Here is a 16,817-nt window from a genome sequence, read left to right on the forward strand (position 1 = left end):
TTTTGGTTTTGTTGGTTTTTTTTGGGGGGGGGGTCTTTTTCCAGTACCAGGAACCGAACTCACGACCTTGCACTTACCAGGCAGGTGCTGTGCCATTGAGCTAAATCTCCAGCCCCGAGTAGCACATTTAAATTAGGAAAATGACAATGTGAATACAGTCTTAAAGACTGAGTAGAATTTAAGTAGGATGCACTTGGATGGAATAATGGAATTTTATTTGGGGGCAGCCCTGAGAACTGTGGATTCATGTTATCTTAGAATTTGGAAACTGTCTCAGTAAAATGTGTGAAGAGTTCAAGGCTAGCCTACGTTACATAGGAAAGTGCTGTCTAAGCAGAGTAACTCATCTATTTGTAGCCACTTTGATTCTACCTGACAATCTTGATACTAACCGTGAGCTGTTTTGGGAAGGGGTCCAGAACTTACAGATTTGACTAGATTGGGTAACTCATTTCTAACAGTTGCGTTAGGAAAACTACCTCATCAAATATATATCTCAGTTGAATTCATTCAAATTAGCTGGAAAGGCTCTCTATGAGATTACTTATTGAACAAAGATAATTAAAATTAATCTATAGACTGTTTTCATTTTTTTAAATTTTTATAACATCTTTGCTTATAGGTGTATATATAGATTTAGCAATAAACATATTGTACAGAATATTGCTTTTGCTAAATTTCTGGGTTTTTTTCACTATGAAAGTTAGGAGGCAATCATGAGATAGGTTTTATATTTATGGGAACAAAATTCAAATTTAAGTCATTTCCTTAAATGATATTATAAACCCAAAGAATAGTGATTTTTTTGAAATTTGAAAAAAATCAAGACATTTGAAAAAGAAACATTTGAAAGACTAATATTTTAGTATATTTATTGCAAATTTTAAATTATTTATCAAGCTTTTAAATCATTTCAAAATTTTATTTTCTAGGAATTGTGTAACATTCTCTTGATACAAAATTTTTTGAAATTAATTGAAAGACATCTCTGTAGTAAATATATTTTCAGTGTAGATTTTGATGTGAAGATTGCTTTTTGCTTTGCATGTTCTTATTAGACAAAGTTTCATATTCTGAAATTTACATAGTTCTTTGTTTGTTTTGGATGTTGTTACATTTTATCTACTGATTATTAAACGTTACAAGAGGGACTACTTGTTTGTGGCAGTGAAAATTTTCTTTGCCAAAAGAATTATGTAGTTTCATTTACAATTGCAGCACTTTCAAAATCATTATTGTAGCAATTCCATCTCATATTTTTGTAATTGTATTTCTTATATTTATTTTATTTGTGCAGTGCTGCTGATAAAACCCACGTTTTTACATCCCAATAAACTGCACTACCAACCCATTGATTGTTAAATTTAATTGAGAATAGTGTTGATATAAATATTAGAGTCAGGCATGGTGGCACATGTCTCTAATCACAGCATAGTGGAAAGCTGTGGCAGGAAAATTACAAGTTGAGCTGGGCAACTTAGTGAAACCCTGTCTCAGCATAAAAAAGGGTTGGGAATTTGGCTCAGTTCCAAGGTCCTAGGTTCAGTTACCAGTACCACAAATTTTCTGTTAAGGTAATATAAGATGCCAAGTGTTTCTGTCTTTATTAATCAGTTATTAAAATATTATTATTATTATTTTTTTGTTGTCTTTTTCCGGTACCAGGAAACGAACTCACGACCTTGTGCTTGCCAGGCAAGAGCTGTGGGGTTGAGCTAAATCCCCAGCCCCTAAAATATTATTTCTGAAGACAATTTATTTTGTTTTTTTTTTGGTTTGGTTTTTTTCCAGTACCGGGAACCGAACTCACGACCTTGCACTTGCCAGGCAGGCGCTGTGCCGCTGAGCTAAATCCCCAGCCCCTCTGAAGACAATTTAGATGAGGCAGTAGCTAGTGAAAAGCTGATTTTGTATTTGGGTAGTTTTGAGAAGTTTTAAACTTTTAAACTTTTAAAAAAAAGTTTTAAACTTTTTCAAACTTCTTTTGTATTTTTTGAGAGGGCATTTGTCTTAACTGTAAGAGTAAGGTCATATCAATTGTAATTTGGAACCAAGCTAAATAAAATCCCTTAATAGATGATACACATGGTATAATCAGTTATTGTTCTATTAACTTTGTCATGTCCTTGTATTTCTTTCAAAACTCTCTAGTATATTGTGTCTTTTTCACTCAATGATTTCCTCCTGAAACCAGAATATCATTTTTAACAATCAAGTAACATAATGACCTATCATTTTTGCAAAGGCTCAAACTCAAGAGCTTGTAGAGGCCATGGAGGTAAAACAGATGAATGAAGTCCAAAGATTTTCATGGTGGTACAATGTAAGGAGTAAAGGTCCTCTATTGAAGAGGACATAGTCAAATGGCTTTAATTAATTTTTGCTGTGTCGGAGTGATGTAGTGGGGTTACCTGTCAATTATCTAGAGTATTTAGAAGTCTGGGTGTATATATGTGTGATTTCCTGATATTTACAGTTTGGGAAACTTTTACAAACTTTTACTTTCAGATCTCCACTTAATGGCCAGTTGTAATATCAACTACCTCTGAACAAATGACTTTAGCTTCTTTCATTTAAAGGTTTTCTTTAAAATGACTTTCCACCTAGTTAAGGTACACAATTTTTATGCAGAATTATTTTTACATACCTTTATCTGTTCCTCAGATTTTACAAGTTATCTTTAAAGTAATTAATACCACTGTTCCCTAACTTGCCTCTTTGTGATCTTCACAAATCTATTCTAAACACTTCAGCAGAGAAAAGATCTAATCAAAACTTAAATCCTAGCTCTTTAGATGTTTCAAGGATTCTGTATTAACTTTAGAATAAAATCTGAAGTCATCCCAACATGACTTAAAGAGCACCTTATTTTCTGGCTGTGATTACATGTCTTAATTTCATCTCTAGCATGATATTCCTCTTCATGTTTCAAGTTTTAGCCCCATCAGATGCCTTGAACAACTATATGTTTCCCTACTTATGGACCCTTTTAAATTTGGTCCTACATGACAAGCCTTTTCTTTTACCCATTCTGCATCATGTTTATGTATGAAGGATACTTAGTCACAAGAAGGTTTAGATCTGCTCTCATTGCATTGAGCATATAGTTATCACATTTGCTCTTTCAGAGACCAGAAACCTAGTTAACTGCTGGTTGGTATGGTGCTGGAATTTGAATCTAGAATGGTGGGAATGCTGGGCATATGCTGTACCCCTAAACTGTATCTCTAATGCCCCTGGGTTACTTTTTAAGAAAGCTGACTTAGCTGCCCCCATACCTTAAGTCTCTTTGTATTCACTGTTTTTTTTTTTTAAGGCAAAGGTTCTCTGCTTTCCACTATTCATAATAGAAAAACTTCATTACAAAGATACATACTAATTTCTTTGAGTCAGCAAAGTATTCCTTTGTATCAGTCTTCCTATGTCGGTGTTTCTGTGTTGCCCACGGCTTATAAGACATACATATCAAACAGTACAAAATATCAATGAGATTTATTAAAAGTAATGATCGTGGTTTGAGCCAATATTTGACAACTGTACTAAATATACAGATTTTATATTCTTAAACATGGGCTAACATTTTCAAAGACAGTTGTTTTCTCGTAGGTCTTTGAAACCCAAGATGATTTAAAAATACAAACATTAAATCAAAGTTAGACTTCAACAAAGTTGTTGAAGTAAATGAATAAAGAAGTGTTTTTTTTTTTTTTAAATATAGTCTGTCTTTTTCCATTGCCCTTTTCTTATGTTACTGTTCTAGTATCTTCTTTAAAAAATTCCAGGTACAATGGTTTATATGCCCCACACAGTGCAGTGGCATATTTATCTTCTGTGTTCTCTGCTTTGTTCAAATAAAAAGTTGAATTAATTGGTATAATGCACTGAATATTCTTTGTCTCTCCTACATTAATGTGTTGAAATCCTAGCCCTCTAGGTCATGACATTAGGGGCTGAAATCTTTTGCAGGTGAATTATGTCATGAGGTTAGAGATTTTAGGAATGGGATTGGTGTCTTTACACAGCGACCTCAGGAAGATTTCTCATCCATTTTACCATGTGAGAGCACAGCAAGAAGGCATCTAGTGCTTGGTTCTAAAACTAGACGCTCACCCGAAACCAAGTCTGCTGAAAAATTGCCCATGTGCTTCCCAACCCCAGAACTGTGAGAAACAAATTTCTGTTGTTTATGAGCCACCTAGCTTTTGGTATTTTATTGTAGTTACACAGACAGATTATGACAACTATTTTGATAGTGATAACACTCTGATCATTAACTTGGAGTCAATTAACCTTGTTAATATAACAAATTCATTATTTTATTAAAATGATTATATAATAGTAGTACCACTTGAGTCAGTATAGAGGTTCCTATAAGAAACATATTATTTGTATATACAAATTCTGGCTATATTTAATAAATTCAAATTTTTATATTCATAATCTTTCCCATCATTTCAATGTAATTTTGGATTAGCTGACAGAAATAATAACTCATAAAAGCAGAGATCTGTGCTGGTCAAAAAATGAAACATTTAGAAAATTTTCTCCGTATCTCTTATGCAAATGTTCTTTAAGCTTTCCTGTAAGAAAGATATAAAATAGATTGGTATCAATTTGAAAACAGAACCTACACATTTCAAATTAATAGAGTGACTTGAAGAGTAACTCCTTAGTACTAGCTAGATGGATAGAAAACAGATGAAATATAAGGTCTATCTTATGGGATTTTGCTGCTTATTGGAGCCAATTCCTTTAACTTTAACCTACCTGAAACTTCAAGTGCTTATTTATCTGATTTGTAGGGATCATAGAGATCTTTTTTCCTTTTTTATGACTTTCTTACTCTTAAAATGCCAGATAAGAAGAACTAGGCTGAGGGAAAAGAGAAAAAAATGAAAGAAGATAAAAAATATGGGTATATGTATACAGAAGATAGCTAAGATAATGTTACTACTAATTTCTATTGCTTTATTGAAAGAAACACTCAATGTTTAATTGTTCGATCAATCTTACATGCCTATATTTGTTTATCTGAGTCACCAAATTGAAGATAACATTGTGCAATACAATAACCATTGTTAATTTCCTATCACTTTGTCTGAAATTTTGTATTGCTTTTATTGTATTTGTGTTGTTTGGTTTGTGTATGTGTTAGTATGTTTTTGTTCTTGTATCTTTAAAAAAAGCTGGATAATTACTAACTCTTTTTTAAAAATAACACAATAATTAGGTATTATTTTAATAAAAACCATTTCCGTATGGTTGTATAACATTATTTTACTTTTTGCTTGCTTTTAAACTTGGTTTATAGATGGGTTAGAGCAAGTAGGATGCATACCTCAAACATTCTGTGATATAGTTGTTTTCTTTAACTCTTCGCTTTGGTTTTGTTGGCCTTTTTTTTACTGTTTGAAATTAATAAAAGTTCTTAGCAATGACCTACTTTACAGTTTTGCAAAAAGTTAATATTATCATACGTTAAAATCTGATTTAATTATATTAAAATATGATTGTCAGGAGTTTCTCATTTAATAAGTACAGTTGTATGTCAGATGATATCCAATAATTTAGTTCTTTTCTATCTTTGGTGTATCGAGACACATAAAAAGTGATAAAATGATAGTATTTATATAAAGTAATAATATGTATATGGCACATTGGAGAAAGTGGATGAAGGATGTTTAACCTGGAGGTGAGTAAATGGGGAGGAGGTAGGGATATGTGTTCCTAAGTGTTCTTGCTACTTTGTGAAGTAGTTCTAGAAGTCCTCTTTTGTATCTGTCTTTAGTTGCACTGTTATGGTTGCCTTGATGTCCTGAGTTCATTTAAAATGTTCACCTTTCATGGTCGTTTTGACTTTGGGAAAGACCTGTGAGTGGCAAGGTGCCAGATTCAGTGAATAAGGTGATGAAGCATTTTTACAACCCTGCCTTTCTGTTAGTTGTCACTTTTCAGCTCCATTCACCATGGCTTTGGTCATGCCTCATAAAGGTACTCAAGAAAGAGGACTTCCAGAAGTGCTTCTGAGTATCAAGAATGATGGGATCAGTGTGCTACAAGATAGGGGGAAGTATTTTGAGGGGATTAATGGTAATGTGTCTTTTTATTAATTAATTAATGGTAATGTGTCCTTTTTTAAAGAATTTAAACATATATTTTTTGATCATAGCTTTTACCATAGACAAAGACAAGAGAGGAAGCTTTCTGTCAAGTGAATTAGTGCCTTAATAGTTGTATACATATAATGGCTTTAGACGAAGGTAAGAAATTTAGTCAATTGTATAGTTAGTCTGTATGACTAATCACAACTGATTATTTCAAGAGGTTTCTAGCATATGACAGACAATTAATTTTGAAAAGCTCAAAACCATATGGACAATTGATTTAAATGGTTTGATACATTTTTAATATTTTATTGAGATGAATTGCCTCTCTCAACTTATTAACAGTGAATATTTGTCATTTCTATATTTAAAAACAAAATGCTGAATAATAATATCATCTGCTGTTTTAGGGGCCCCTAATATGGCCCAGGCTCTTACATGCTTCTTTATTATTCATTATAATCCAGTGTATAAATTTTTATCTTCAGAGGAGGACTCTGAGTTTTATGTGTTAAGTAAATAGTCAAAAAACTAGCTATTAGATAGTGGAGCTCGATTAAATATAAGATGATCTGATGCCAAGCCTGAAATAAATGTATTTGCTATGTATGTAAGCAGTACTTACCTGTAACATTTGTCAAATAAATGATTTTTGGATGTTCAGTGTATTGTTTTCAGGAACTTATCTTCCTTCATCACCTTCTAGTTATAGCTTATACTTCTCTGCATTCACATCTACCCCTTACCTTGTTACCCTCTTTGACTTTGGTGACATTTGTCTGGTATAATGCAGAGCGTGCCCTTTTTGTCAGTAGCTAGCATTCATAGTTAAACACTGAACTTTAACCCTGGCCTTAGTTATATATGGTGCCTCCTGATGGGCCAGGGATATAGCTCAGTGGCACAAGCACCTCCCTGGCAAGTGCAAGGTCCTGAGTTCGATTCCTGGTACAAAAAACAAAACAAAACAAAACAAAACAAAACAAAACAAAACAAAACAAAACCCAATAGAGTGGTGCCTCCTGAGCAAGTTTTTCAGTCCTAGCTTTGCTGTATGATATTGAGCATGCTGAATAACCTCTCTGTGACCAATTTTCCTTTTCTTTGTATGAGTAATAATAATAATTACATTAGATATGATAAAATAAATGTGTAATTGTTGACATATTGCCAAGCATATAATAATGATTATACATTATTATTTGCGATTAACTATATTATTTGTGTTGATGGGATTGTGATGATAGAAACTCAAAAAATTTTTCTATGGGAAAGAATATAAGAGAAGTCTTAGTTAATATTTAAAGTAACTAGATAATGCTTATCAATTGCATTTTATAACAATAAAATTTTTATTGATGGTTTACTGCTGAATAGCTAAGAAATGTATTGTAATTGCTAACATTCTCTGTTGTGTTTTGTGCTCTATTACACGATGGAAATTGAGAAAACAAGTTGTCAGGATGCATAAATTGTTGTCATGATGACATTTTACAGTTATGTTTTTCTCTACTATCTGATGTGGTAAAATATTTCTAGGAAAAAGTTAAGAAAACTAGGGCACGTATGAATAATAGATAATGACCTTTTATGCTTTAAAAATTGATTCAGATTTTTATTAGCAATGTTTGATCTGTGCATTATTTTGTAAAAGGTATCATAATTGCCAAGTAAATTTAATGAGAAGAAGCTAGGCAGAGCTGATAATTTGTAAAGACTCAACTAAATGAGGCATAGAATTTACCTGGATAATATAAAACAGTAGACATTAAAGAATTCTTCACATTTGCTTGAAGTTATATTGAAATGTAATTATGTTTGACATTCTCAAATTTCTGGATATATCTGTAAAAGTTTTAGCTTTCTGTCTACATTTCAGTGCTATTTCATATTGAAAATAGGATATATCACTTCTTAAACTGATGAAATAGATCAGGAGTTGGAAAATTATGGCCCGTGAAGCCAACTCTAGTATGCCAGCTGTATTTGTAGATAAAGTTTTTATTGGAACACAGCCGTATTCATTTATTTACATATTGTTTATCACTATTTCACATGCCAGAGACAATTGAAAACTTACAATAAAGACCTATAGTTATAGATGCCCAAAATATTTACTATGTGAAGCTTTACAGAATGGCTTTCCATTGCGAGTAGACAAATCAAAATTCACACATGAGGGATTATGTATTAATCTTTTCTATTTCACTTAAATTTTAAGTTCCCAAAGTGTGTGTAGCACTGAAAAAACATCATTCTTATATAAAATATGGACTATTATAAATATAAAATATAGTATGTATGGTTTAAATATTGAAATACAGAACTTAGTCATCTCTTGTATGATGACATTATTTTGTGAAACTCTGAACAAATTTGTTCATTTATTGAAGCATAACACTGATTTTCATAGTTCTTGTGACTTGAGAATATAAAATTACAAGTATTAAATAGCATTGAAAATAAACAAGCTATCAGAACATCGTCTGCTTAGCTCCCAAGGGAAACATGGAGATAGATCTTTTGCAGATGGGAAGGGTTCCAAGAGCTGGAGTTTGGGGGAAGTGGGAGGAGAAGGGGTTGTAAAAAGAATTGAGATGTGTCATGTATGTATATGTACCAACTACCTGCAAAGAATGTAACGATTATGTATTGAAAAAGTGTACTAATAATAAAAAGAAAGAGAGAAAACTTTTTGATGCTTGAATATATGTGGCCCTATTTATTTGAATCCTGCATGGTGTATTTTTTCCTCAGTATTCTTTATAATTTTCAACACATTTTCCTTTCCCTATTTTTAATCATAATTCCCATTGGTCTATCCACAGTTTTGGATTCTTTTCATTGTCTTTTAACTTGTGATCCAGTATTGAGATCAGCACTCATAAAGAACTCTCATCAGAACAATAGTGAGGTTAGCTTTTCAGTTACACAATCTTGTAAAGAGGTATTCTGTATCATCATTCTAATCAGCAAATAAAATCTATGCGAAGGCCAACTCCCTAAAGCCTGCTTTCTGTTTTTAAAAGTAAAGTTGAATATATATTGAGGCTAGACTTTACCAGGGGCAGAATTCATTGATTAGTTCTTTTTTTAAGAATTGGAGAAATTCTTGCAGTGTATTTGCTAGTAAGTATAATTTTCCTCTTCTGAAGAGATGATGTTGATTATTTAAAAATCAGAAATGAAAGAAGAACCCTCACAGTAAGATGATTTCTTTGCTTTTTTGTACACTTGATTCTGTTTTGTAACTTTTGGAACATGAATCTTATGAGTGATATCATTAAAATTTATACTTTCTCTAAGGTGTATTGTTAATCATTATTGCTGTTCTGGGCCACTAAATTATCTGTCTGCATTATAATGCTACATTGCTTAATATTTACAATTGAAATATAGTGTTTCTTAAGGTATGTCATATATTTCTATGAATGAGATGGGATTGTAAGGTCTTGCTTCCAGAAATACATTTCAAAATATTTAATTCTTCTTAAAAATCTAAAAGTTTAAAAATTAGATTGATTTTATACTTCTGAAATAAAACACCTGACTTTAATAGTTTTACTCTGATGCTCCAAAAGGTAGAAGGAGTCATTATTAGGGTAGGTTTTCTAAAAGTAGAAACAAGGAAATTAATAGATATTTATATTTTAGTTCAGTGCACTGGATATTGTCTCTACTTTCTGAAAGTTCATTTCTGCTTTGGGAGAAAGTATATGTTGAGACAATGTCAAGTTCCTGTCTTTAGGCCTGAAGGATTGAAGTCAGATATGAGCATTTATAACATTTTATATTAATCAGATCTACTTCTGTGTTGTAAAACTTTCCAACTTTTATGGAGAGAGAAAGATACCAGAGCTTTCAGTGAAGTTCAGGAAAATATATTTGAATATTTCCAGTTTTGTAGAGTTGCTTTTAGTCTCATTCATTGTAATACCAGAAATTATGTTAGGGTGAAATTGAGAACTAGATTGCTATCCTGAGGCCCTCTGCATAGTAATACGTGATCCAGAAATACAGAGATGATCCTAAACCAAATTCAGCCCATGAGATTTCCAGCTCTTCCTACTCCTTATTATCGAGAAATCAGTTCTAAGTTATTTAAATAGAAAAATTAAGGGACTATAGAATTTGCCTAAATTTAAGCAAAACTATAGAGATAAATGAACTGATAACTCTCCTGAAATTAATCGAGTATACTTAATTGTATTCTAACCAACAGTGTACAAGGATTCCATTTATCCACATCCTCACTAGCACTTATTCTAAGTGTCTTAATTAATTTTTAGTGATACATTAAACCCCAAATTATACACGTTGATTGTCATGTTTTGGTTTGATTCATGTGTACATTGCCTAATGTTTAAATTAGGTTAATGATATTTATCTCCTTAAATATTTATTTCTCCTCCTCCTTCTCTTCCAAGTCCTCCTCCTTTTTTAAATTAATCAATTAATTAATAATTTTGGTACCAGGGAATGCTAACCTACATCCTCAGCTCTCTGTTTTTGTTTTTTCTTTTTGAGACTATACCTTGCTAATTTGCGCAGGCTGACCTGAAACTTGCAGTTGTCTTGCCTAAGCCTCTCAAGCAGTTGGAATTGCAGGCGTGCACCAACATGCCCATTCATTTCAATTATTTCTTTATGGTAAAATGCTCAAGAGCCTTTCTAACTTTTTGAAATGTATTGTATATTATAATTCTCTTTAGTCACCCTACTGTACAATAGATTCAAAGAAATTCTTGCTAGTATTTAATTGCATCTCAGTACCATTCATTGATACTTTTCCATCCTCCTCCTCATCCCCTCCCCAAGCCTCTGGTAATCTCTTAAATTCCACACATAAATGAGATCAAGTGGTATTTGTCTTATTTTACTTAACATAATTGTTTCCAGTTCCATCCATATTGTTGCAAATAATGATATTTCATTCTTTTTTTAACCACCGAATAATATACACTTGTGTATATATATACCCTATTTTCTTTATCCATTCATCTGTTGATGAATATTTAGCCTGTTTCCATTTTTGGAAATAGACATAGAAGTACACATGTCTGTTCAATCGATTGATTTCTTTTCTTTTGGATATATACTTAGTAGTGGAATTGCTGAATCACATGGTAGTTTTATTTTAATTTTTTTGAATCTCCTTAGTGTTTTCCATAATGGCTATACTAATTTACATGGTCTCAAACAGTTCACAAGGGTCTCCATTTCTCCATATCCTCACCAGAACTTGTTAGCTTTGGTCTTTTAATAATGACTATTATTTACTGAGACAATGCAGTATCTCACTGAGGTTTTAGTTCACATTTTCCAGGTAGTTAGTGATACTGCATATTTTTTCATGTTTTTGTTAGCTATCTGTATGTCTCCTTTCAGACACATCTATGTAGTTTTGTTGCTTATTTTTAACTTACTCTTTCTTTTGCTATTGAGATTTTGGAGTAGCTTATAAACATTGTATGTTAAATTCTTGTCAGATGCATACTTTGGAAAGATGGTATCCTGTTCTTCAGGTTGTTTCTGTACTTGATGGAGTATTTTACTATGCAGAAGATTTTTAGCTTGATGTAATTACATTTTCTTAACTATTGAGAGATAGGGATAGGGGTCTAGTTTCATTCTTCTGATATGTATATCAATTTTCCTAGTATCATTTGAAAATACTACCCTTTGTCTAATGCATGTGTTTAACACCTTCATTAAAAATAAGTTGGGTGTAAACATATGGGATTCTTTCCAGGCCATTCTGTTCTATGCATCGCTATATATGTTTTTAAGGCAATACCATGCTGTTTGGTTTAAGACTACTCTGTGGTATGTTTTGAAGTCCACTAGTGTGATACTTTCTGCTTTGTTCTTTTTGTTCTGGCTATCTATAGCTATTGACTTTGTTATTCCATATAAGTTTTAGAATTTTTTCTGGTTCTATGAAGAATGTAATTTGTAGAGCTCACATTGAATGCATAAATTGCTTTTGGTAGTATGGATATTTTAACAATATTATTTCTTGCAATGCATGAATATGGGCTATCTTTGTACTTTTTTACATCCTCTCCAATTTCTTTCATCAGTGCTTTTAAATTTTTATTGTAGAGATTTCAATTTGTATTTATTTATTCACTTGAACATGTTTGTAATACATAATAACTGCATTCCTTGTGGAGATCCTTTACTTCTCTGGTTTAATTTATTTGTACTTTTTTTGGAAACTATTGTAACTGGGATTGTTTTCTTGATTTCTATTCTAGATAATTTCCTTTTAACATATAGTAATGTGATTTATATTTGGTTTTTTTTGTCCACAACTTTGTTGAATTAATTTATTAGTTCCAATAGTTTATTTTGGAGTAGTTTTACACATTTTCTTTTTATAAGTTCTTATCATTGGCAAACAGAGAAGCTCTGACTTCTAATTTCTAATTTGAAAATCCTTTTGTTTTCTCTTCTGTGACTTCTCTGGATAACAGGTAGAGACCATTATTGAGTACAAGTGTTGACAGTTTGAATCCTTGCTTTGTTCCAGATTTTGAAAGAAAGTTTTCATCTTTTCCTTGTTCAGTATAATTTTAGCTGTTGACCTATTGAAGATGATCATTGTTATTATGTTCAGGTAAATTCCTTCTGTATTTAGCTTTATTCAATATTTTTACTTTGAAGAAATATTGTTGTTTTAGTTGTGGTTGTTGTGGTTTTTGCCAGGTCCTGGGAATGAAATTCAGGGTGATGAAATCCAAGGCCTTGTACAAGTTAGGAAAATGTGGTACTGGTGAGCTACTCTTAGTCCTGGAAGGTCGAATTTTAACAAATGCCTTTTTTACATCTATTGAAATGCTCTCCTATTGTTTTTCTTCTTTTTCTTGATACGCTATACCATATTTATTGACTTGGGTTTATTGAGCCATCTTTTTATTTCTGGGATGAATCCCACTTGATCATGATATATAATGTTTTTAATATGCCTTTTAATTGATTTTGATAGTGTTTTCTGCAGAGTTTTATGTTTCTTCATAAAGGATATTGCCTTGTAGTTTTTAGTTTTCTTTTTTTTTAAATATTTTCTCTTTTAAAGAGGAAGAAAACCAAAATAACAACAGAGACAAACAGAACAACACAAAAAACAATAAAAATGACAGCATTTCAATGCAAGATGATATGAAATTAACAGTGGTTGTTATATTAAATAATGTTATCTTCAGTGAAGTTGCTCAGATTACCAGATATAAGAACGGAAGATTGATCAAACAATTAAAGAGAATAAAGAATAAGAAACACTGGAAGTGATACACGTTTCATTAAACAAGATGGTAGGAATTCAACAATGGTATAGCAGCACAGTTTGTCATAGCTAAATCTTGGAAATAACCCAAATGCCCATCAACTGAGGAACAGATTAAAAAAAAATGTGGTATTTTTATACAATAGAGTATTACTCTGCTATAAAAAAAGAAATTTGAGGCTTTTATAGGTAAATGGATGCAGCTAGAGGCCATACTCATAAGTGAAATAAATAGGACTCACATGTGTAAACATAGTATTTTCTCCCTAGTGTAAGAACTTGAAAGAGTAAATAAAACATGAAGGGTATGATAGATATTGTGAAAGGGAAAGAAATTGCTCATAGGGAGGGAACAACTGGAATGAGGGAAAGGACAAAAGAAAGAAGGAAGGGAAAAATATATATGTGTATATACAATGATAGCTGGAATAATTGTACTGCTGATAGCTATTGGTTTATTGAAAAGAATAGTTTACTTTTTTATTTTAAAGAGAACAAAAAACAAAATAACAGCAACATAGACAAAAACAAAACAACACAGAAACAATAAAAATGATACAGGATTTCAAAACAAAATGACAGGAATTAACAGTGGTTGTTTTATTACATATTGTTATTTTCAACGAAGTTGCTCAGTTTACCAGATGTAAGAATGTAAGGTTGATCAAACCATTAAAAAGAATAAAAAAAACAATAAAAACATTAGAAACGATACCGAGCTTCACTAAACAAGATGGTAGGAATTCACCAATGGTTGTTAAATTGCATATTGCTGTCTTTGAATAGTTTTGTTTTCTTCTTATGCCTTTGTATGGTTTTTGTAATACAGGACTTGTAGGATGTGTGTGAAAAAGATCCTTCCTTTTTTTTTTTTTTTATACTACGATAATTTAAACAGAAGTAGTGTTAGTATTACAACAGTGAAGCTATCTGTTCTTGGGCTCTTCTGTGATTGGGAGGCTTTTTATTATTGATTCAATCTTGTTACTTTTTATTGATTTGAATTTTTAATGCCTTCATGATTCATTTTTGGTAGGGTGTATATGTCTAGGAATTCATATATTGTTTTTAGTTTATCAAATATGTTGGTATGTAATAATTTCAAATGATTGTGTTTCTGTATTGTCACATATAATATCTTCCTTTTCATCTTCATTTTGTCTCTTTATTAATCTAGCTAAATTTTTGTCTATATTGTTTACTTTTGCAAATAAACTTAATTATATATAATTGTAAAGAAAACTCTTCAATCTCCATTTATTTCTACCTTGACGTGATCTTTGTTGTTTATTTCCTCCTACTAATTTTAGGTAACTTTGTTTTTTCTTTTTCCTTCAGATGCAGTGATAGGTTGTTTGAAATCTTTGTAGTTTTTTGATGATGGATTTCTGTGAACTTCTCTCTTAGGAGTGCTTTTGCTGTTTCTACAGGTTTTGGTTCTTTGTGTCCATTATTTTTTGTTTCAAGACATTTGATTTCCTTCTTGATTTCTGTAAGCCCTTGGTGTTTTTACAAAAGTAAGTTGCTGTTCCAGTGTTTTTCTTGTCATTGATTTCTAGTTTTATTGAATTATGCTCAGAAAAATTACCCCATATGATTTCCTCTTTTAAAATTTTGTTGACACTTGTTTTTTGACCTAATACAGTAATGGCAGGCCTTTTAGAGACCAAGTGCCCACACTGCAACCCTAAACTCACTTATTCATCGCAAGTTCCAACACTGCAGTTAAACCTGAATACAGACGTTTTCATTTAGAAAAAAATTACTGTTATATGATGTTCGGCTGCTGGGGCGACTTGGCTGCTATGACGACAGAGAGGCCTCTGTGTGTCCACTATGGCGCGTGTGCCGTACATTTGCCACTGCTGGCCTATCATATTATCTGTTCTGGAAAATTTCTATGTGATGATAAGAACATTGTGTGTTGAAAAACCATTTAATGGAAAGTTCTATAGATGTTTGTTAGGTTTATTTGGTCCATGATGCAATTTAACTATGTTTGTAGATTTTCTGCTGGATTATTGGTCCATTGCTGTGTGTTAACGTTTCTAATTATTGTTGGATTGGAGTCTTTTTCTTTCTTAGATGTATTAATAGTTGCTTTATATATTTCGATATCTGATGGGATACATATATATAGAATTGTTTCTTTCTCTTGGTGAATTTGCTCTTTCATCATAGAATGAAAATCCTTGTCTTTTTTATTGCTTATGATTTAAATTTTATTGATTTATTATGACTACTTCTTTCTTTTGGATTCCCTTTTTATGAACTATTTTCTTCTAGCCTTTTCATTCTCTATTTGTCCTTAGAGGTGAAGTAAGTTCTTGTAAGCATTTTTTTGTTGGGTCTTGTTTATTAAATCTATGAAGTGGGGCTGGGGATTTAGCTGAGCGGCACAGCGCCTGCCTGGCAAGCATGAGGTCGTGAGTTCGATTCTTGGTACCAGAAAACAAATAAACAACAACAAAAACATAGATCTATGAAGTCATTCAAGCTTTTTTGGGGGGCGAGAGGTTTCTGGTACTGGGAATTGAACTCATGACCTCGTGCTTGCCGGGCAGGTGCTGTGCCGCTGAGCTAGATCCCCAGCCCCCATTTAAGCTTTTGATTGGAGAATTTTATACATTCACATTCAAAGTACTTATTGGTGGATAAAATGTTCCTACAGCATTTTGTAACTTATTTGCTAATTCCTTTCTTTTTTATAATTTATTTCTCCCTCTCTTAGAGTCTTCCTTTGAGGTTAAGTGATGTAGCCAAGTATCGCTGGTTTAATTCTTTACTAATTGATTTTGGTTTTCCTATTATATATATTTTCTTCGTGGGTCCCATGAGACTTACTTCCTCTCCCCCCGAAAAAACCAACGGAAAAGCAATGAAAGTCTTGATTGTAACAAGATTGTAATAATAGAAGCTTCACATGATGCTAATGATAAGACAAACAGGAATAAGAGAAAATATACTAAGAACATTCTTCACTTAATGTGCTCCTCTCACATTTAGAATTTTTAGTATCTCATTTTACACATTTTGATATTGTCTCTCTCAACATATTAGTTGTTATTTTGCTTTTAATCTTCATACTAAAGATATATATTGTTTCTACTTACACTATCACAGCATTCTGAATTTACTGATACAATTGCTCTTACTAATGAATCTATGTCTTCCTGTGTTTTCTTTATATTCATTAACATCTCTTTCACTTTGAGGAGGCTTTATTAGCATTTCTTGTAAATTAGGTGTATTCAGATATATTCTCTCATTTTATTTTTCTGGTGGTATTTCAATCTTCATTTTAAAGGGTGACTTCACTGGATATAGTATTCTTGGCTGACATCTTTTGTTTTTGTATTTATTTACTTTATTCTTTCAGTACTGTGAAAATTTCATTTCCATCTCTTCTGTCCTGTATGATTTCT

General features: G+C 31.9%; 1 protein-coding gene across 2 annotated transcripts in view; it reads left to right on the forward strand.

Moving 5' to 3' along the window:
• Naaladl2 (N-acetylated alpha-linked acidic dipeptidase-like 2) overlaps positions 1-16,817 on the forward strand; it is a gene marked incomplete in the record, with an annotated part of 1,228,826 nt that overhangs the window by 53,063 nt on the left and 1,158,946 nt on the right.

The sequence above is a fragment of the Chinchilla lanigera genome, unplaced genomic scaffold (assembly GCF_000276665.1).
Source record: "Chinchilla lanigera isolate Chin_1 unplaced genomic scaffold, ChiLan1.0 scaffold00019, whole genome shotgun sequence".
NCBI classification, from domain to species: domain Eukaryota; kingdom Metazoa; phylum Chordata; class Mammalia; order Rodentia; family Chinchillidae; genus Chinchilla; species Chinchilla lanigera.